Genomic DNA, 5,948 nt, shown 5'->3' with positions numbered 1-5,948 from the left:
TATAAATAAAAATTCATTAAGGAGAAAAAATTAATAAAGACAAAGAAAAAATTCAATAACTTATATTTAAATTCAATTGTTTTAACTGTATATGATAACATTATGACACTTCAGAAATTTTTTAAGATTAAAGAAAAAAAGAAGAAAATTTAAGTAGACACAGTCAAATCTAATGCACTTTATTACATTAAGAATACATTTTAATAAATTATTTATTTTAATTTTTATAAGAGTAAATGTTTAATACACCTCATTATTATAAATTGTCACATGTGATGTAATAATTGGTTTTTATACAATCATTTTAAAAACTATATATATATATATATTATAAATAGAAATAAATAATAAAGCTACATCTTTGTCACTGGAATATGACTGGAGGAAAAAAAAAATTATCTATATTTTTTGTTGTTATCTTTCTCTGTTCTTCTATTGATTCTTCTATCTTCAACTCAAGCTTTAGAATCAATAGGAAATAGCAAGACTCAAAATTTCACAACCCCACTTCCCCGTTACTTTATTTCAATTCAGACATGCATCTATGGCCGACAAAGAATCTCCGAGATTCCTTCAACATTTCTTACCTCAGAAGACTCGAATGGAACAAGCGGAGAATGAAAATGGAGAAGGACCAACAATCCTCAACAGAACAGAAGCTTCTGGAAAATGATAACCAAGATAATAGCAACGGCCAAGCACCCAATCTCCTCAATTGTGAAGCTGGGTCGGTATCTTCCCTCTTCCACGAGGTGTTGCTGGTTCTCTCTTGCTGCTACTGTTGCTTTTGCTGCGGTGGTAACTAACTAACTAACTAACTCTCTAACCCTTGCGCGTTTTGGTTTAGTTTCTCAGTCTTTGTTTTGTTTGTTTGGATTTTTAATTGCTGTGAGGGGATAATAGGTGTTTCTTTCATATGGGTTTTGTGGATTGCTTGTAAAATGTGTTCTTTTGGGGGATTTTTATATGGGGTGGTAGGTGTTGACAAGGGTAGTTGTTTTCTGCCTGCAAGTGAATTGGTGAGTTTTGATTAGGATAAAGCGAAGATGAAGTTTTTTAGGTGATTTTAGTGGTGTTCTCCCTTGGAGTTTTGTCTCCCAGCCCTTGTGCCTTTTGGTTTTGTTTCTCATTCTTTGTTTTCTTTGTCTGAAATTTTAATTTGTGAGGAGATAATCCGTGTTCGTTCAATTGGTTTTTTTGGATTGCTTCGAAAAATATTTTTTCTAAGAAATTTTCTCCGGGTTAATAGGTGTTGAAATTAATGGTTTAATTCTTGGTCTAGTGTGGTTGTTGAGGCTGCAATGGATTTGGTGGATTTCAATTAGGATAAAACCTAGATGCAGTTTCTCAGGTGCTTTCGATACTATCTTCCTTTTACTTGCAGATTATCAAAGTGAAACCTCAATTCTGGTCCAAAAATAACACCATAAACACTTAAGGAATTACTTCAATAGTTTCTTTCTTTTACTTGATGAAGAAGTTTGTTTTGGTTTAATTTTGGGTGTTGGCTTATGTTGAATGATTAAGGAGGAATTTATACAAGAAAAAGAGATGAAGGTGTTGTTTAATGTAAAATTTTGGCAATGTGTGTTTTGTAGATGATATATCTGTTTGGGTTAATTGGTGCTGAAATCAGATCTGGATGCACTGTAAATGTATAGTGCTCTAACTGTAAGGGACTGTTCAATGTCGATTACACAAGGAAGCATAAGTCACTATCCTTGTGATTATAGTTCAAATTTTCTCGTTGGGTCACCCTTGTAGTTGTATGATAAGAGAAAGATAGAAAGTTAGTCAAAGTAGCTCCAACTTAGTTGTAGATCATAGATCATGTTTGACTTAATCCGACTCAAAACTGAACATGCTCTAAGTTGGATTGGTGGAAGGGATTAATATCCAAATGATGCCATTGTGATTTGAGAAGCTTTCTCTAAGATTTTCTGGTCTTGAAAGTTGTGAATTTTTGTTGGGAGAACTTTAGAAACTTCTTTATATTTGAAATGATCTTAAACTCTAGAAAAAAGAAACCATTGGGAAGTTTCTTCAATGAGGAACATAGGGCCATTTCTTACACTCCCTAATTGGCTTGTGTCCCCTTATGTTCTACTTTTCTCTCTCCCACTCTTTTGTTTTAGTTCAATTGAAGATGCTTACTATTTGTGGGGTCTGACTTAATGTTTGTCTTAATACTGCATTGTTACACTCCCTAATGGGGTTTTATGCTTTGTCTTATTTTATTAAGGTTAGGTTAGTTCCCTCTTATTTGTTAACTTTATATTCCCGTAGTTATTCTATTGTATAAATGATTTGCATCTGATAGAACAAGTGCTCTAATACCATTTCTCTCTATTCTTCTCCTCTTTTATCTTTGCATTTGGTATTGCATATAAGAGAGTTCTTATTTTGAGTGAGAGGAGCAAGAGAGAAAAGAGTAGAAGAGGAAGTGTCATTCCCGTTTTCTCACCAGGTAGCTTGTATAAAATTACAACTGCACATTCATTTACAGTTAAATCAATGAGATTTTGTCAACAAGTATCATTGGTATTTCTTTGTTTTCAATGACCAGATTGGCGAAAGGAGGTCTAGTACAAGAGTTATTTAGCTTGTGCATTATTGACTATTTTGGTTTCTTCACCTCTTCTCATCTGTGAGCATTTGTGTTTGACTTTGTTTCGGTGATTACAATAAGCATATTTTGTAATCTTGTTAGAGACTTCATTGATTGAAGGTTTTGTTGTATGAAGAAGCCAAAACAGAGTCGATATACTTTACAAAACCAAATAACTTTCGCACTAGACCTAGTCTCACTAATCCAACCTTTGAAAACAGAGTTTGGTCCAACATTAAGGGAATGTAAAGTCATGATTTTCCAGAAGCTACTTGGTGAGAAAACCAGAATGACTCTTTCTCTACTCCTTTGGGTCTTGCTTTTCTCACTCAAAATATGAATCAGCCTTGCCCTTGATACCATGTTAAGATAGAAGAATAGAGAAAAATAGTATTTGGGAACCTGTTCTAGTAGATGCAAATTTAATTGCCATAGTATCACTTAGGAAAAAAAATATAAAGGCAACGAATAAGACAGGACTAAGCTACACTTACTAAAGTAAAACAAATCATACAAGTCCATTGAGCCTGTTATCTAACTTTTGTTTCACACTGCTGAAGCTTCATTTCTGCACTATCTATCTTATGTTTGACAGTGACACCACAGCATCATCCTCTGTTTTTCATGGAACTTTTTCTTGTATTTCAGCCTTTCTTTCGAACACTTCACCTTTATTTAAGAAGTTTCTCAGTTTTTGAGTCTCACATTGCTACATCCTCTGTTTTCCTTATTTATATATGTCTTAATGATGCATGTGTCCTAAATTTAAAGTAAACATGTCCTTATATTTTAGTATCCACAATCTTTCAAGATTATCCACTATACCGCCAAAGCATTTTTGGGTTAGTATGCCACTATCCAGGATTAATAGCCATGATACACACCATTCTCTTAAGCTCTCTCATTCTTTTCTTTTGAATTATATTTGCCTCTTTTCTTGTTCTGGGTCTAAGAAAAATTCACTTTCCATGCTTTATGATGATTTATATTGTTGAGAATTGAATTTAATATCACTTTCATGGATTTATCATGATTTGTATAATTTAGTATTGGGTTTTAACATCAGTAGTTGGTTTAGCCGATTTCCAAATTGAAATATTTTATATTTGTTTTTCTGTGGATGGAAGTTCTGCAGTAAACATTTCTGGTAGATCTGATCTTGTCTGTGTTCTTCCTCTTTGCAATGGAAAGATAATAAAAAGGAGAACAAAATTGGCCTTTGCTTTTCAATTTCAATGTCTACATTGTAGCTTATTTACTTCACACTGCATCATCCATATTTTATTTTGGATAATCTATGCCATTTTCCTTTTTGTTATGTCAAAATGCATTGAGTTTGCATTTTTTGGAGCTGTTGTCATCACGATTCTGTTTTTCTCTTGAAGCTTGTGTTGATGAGAAATGAGGAGCTACATGGCTGCGCTTCTGATGTGTCCTCATGCTCTTGGTGACAATTTGTGCAGAGTAGAATATGATCAAATTTTGTACAGCTGGTTATGGATTTTCTTACAATTATTTGGATATTATTATACTATTATTCTGCTGTATGAGTGTTTAAGGCCAAAGGATATTAAATAGATTTTAACGTAGGTTAGCTAGCATAAAAGTTTTTTTTTTTTTTCTTGAAAAGAAGTGGAGGTGGGATTTGATCCATATTCCCTCTTATCTCTTTGTTCATATTGGTTTGTTTGGTCGAGTTTCTCCATTAAAAAAATTCTAGAAAATAAAACAAGTTCTATGTTTATAAAAAAATTATATTTTTATTTTCATTTTAAATGTCTATTTTCACTGAAATGACTTTAAGCTCATAAACAATTAATCGACCTTATGATCACAGGGATAATGTTAAGAACACTGACATATGCTTCAAACTTAATGATAGAAAAAGGAAAACAAATTCATTTCTACCTCTGCTTTGTAAGAAAAACAGAAAATCGAAGTTATGTGTTTTTCCCCCTGTCAAAAGCTATACAAAACAATTAAATGGCAAAAAAATCTATGGCTTTGAAAGTAGCATTTTACTCCTAATTACAAGTCTTCTGCAGTTAACAAACTATTAGAATCACAATTTTTCTTTGTTGGTCTCAACCAACTTTTCTATAAGAAGCTCTAAGAAATAAAAATAAGAAGACAAATATATTTAGCTGGTTAATTTATGCACTAATTTATAGAAGTTGTTTAAAATAATTTCTGTAAATTTGTTTTAATTGATATATTTTTATTTTCTATTAGTTCTTAGGAAAGAGTTGGTTCAAGTTGATTCTCAATCTTCCTTTTCCTATCATGTTGAGAATATTACTTAATATCTTTTTTATTTAAATTAGTTTTTAGAAAATATTTCAGTTTTAGAGATATGTGTCAGTTTTAGAAATTTGTTATTATTTTAGATTAAGAGTGAGATATTCTAAATATTTTATACTTGATATTTGTTATATTTTGCTCTATATATAGAGTATATCAATAAAATACAAAAACATGTTCCTCCGTATAACATATCACATATATCTCTCGTATATCTTTTATATCTCTCATATTATCAAAAGCCCTAAAAATCCCAATAACTGGTATCAGAGCCATTGTTCTTACTGCCGATAGAATGGAAGGAAATATGTCACACGTCGCTATTCCACTCTTTGATGGTGAAAGCTATGATCTATGGGCGGTAAGGATGCAAACATATCTAGAGGGGCTAGATCTATGGGAAGTTGTGGAGGAAGATGATGTTCCCTTATCTGAAAATCCCACGGCTCAAATGAAAGCGCATAAAGAAAAGAAAACGAGAAAGGCAAAGGCAAAATCGTGCTTGTTCGCAGGTGTTTCACAAATGATTATGACCAGGATCATGACTCTAAAGTCTCCCAAAGAAATCTGGGAATACTTGAAAGCAGAATATGAAGGGAACGAGAAGATTCGAGACATGAAAGTTTTGAACTTGATAAGGGAGTTCGAGATGCAAAGAATGAAAGAGTCAGAGACGATTAAAGAATACTCAAACAAATTGTTGGGTATTGCCAACAAGATAAAATTGTTGGGAAAAGAGTTTCCAGATTCCAGACTCGTTGAGAAAATTCTGGTGACGGTGCCGGAAAGATATGAGGCATCTATTGCTTCCTTAGAAAATACAAAAGATTTGTCTACAATCACCTTTACAGAGGTGATACATGCCTTGCAAGCACAAGAACAACGAAGATTGATGAGAGAAGATTATGAGGCAGTTGAAGGTAATTTAAATTACACGGAAGATAATACTCTCATAGTCAAGAAAAATAGAAGGAGCAAATACAACAACACACAGGTTTTTCCATCTTGTCCCCATTGCCATCTTGTCCCCATTGCAAGA

At 32.8% G+C, this 5,948-nt stretch overlaps 1 long non-coding RNA gene across 1 annotated transcript; it reads left to right on the top strand.

The window, feature by feature from the left end:
• Positions 1-402: 402 nt before the first annotated feature.
• Positions 403-4,360, top strand: LOC114182127. Its single transcript, XR_003604033.1, has 2 exons — positions 403-798; positions 3,994-4,360. It is a non-coding gene; the product is annotated as an uncharacterized LOC114182127 (long non-coding RNA).
• The last annotated feature ends 1,588 nt before the right edge of the window (positions 4,361-5,948 follow it).

This window comes from Vigna unguiculata, chromosome 4 (assembly GCF_004118075.2).
Source record: "Vigna unguiculata cultivar IT97K-499-35 chromosome 4, ASM411807v1, whole genome shotgun sequence".
Classification (NCBI taxonomy): Eukaryota; Viridiplantae; Streptophyta; class Magnoliopsida; order Fabales; family Fabaceae; genus Vigna; species Vigna unguiculata.
Note: the sequence above shows the minus strand (reverse complement) of the source record. Positions and strands in the feature narration are given on the sequence as shown.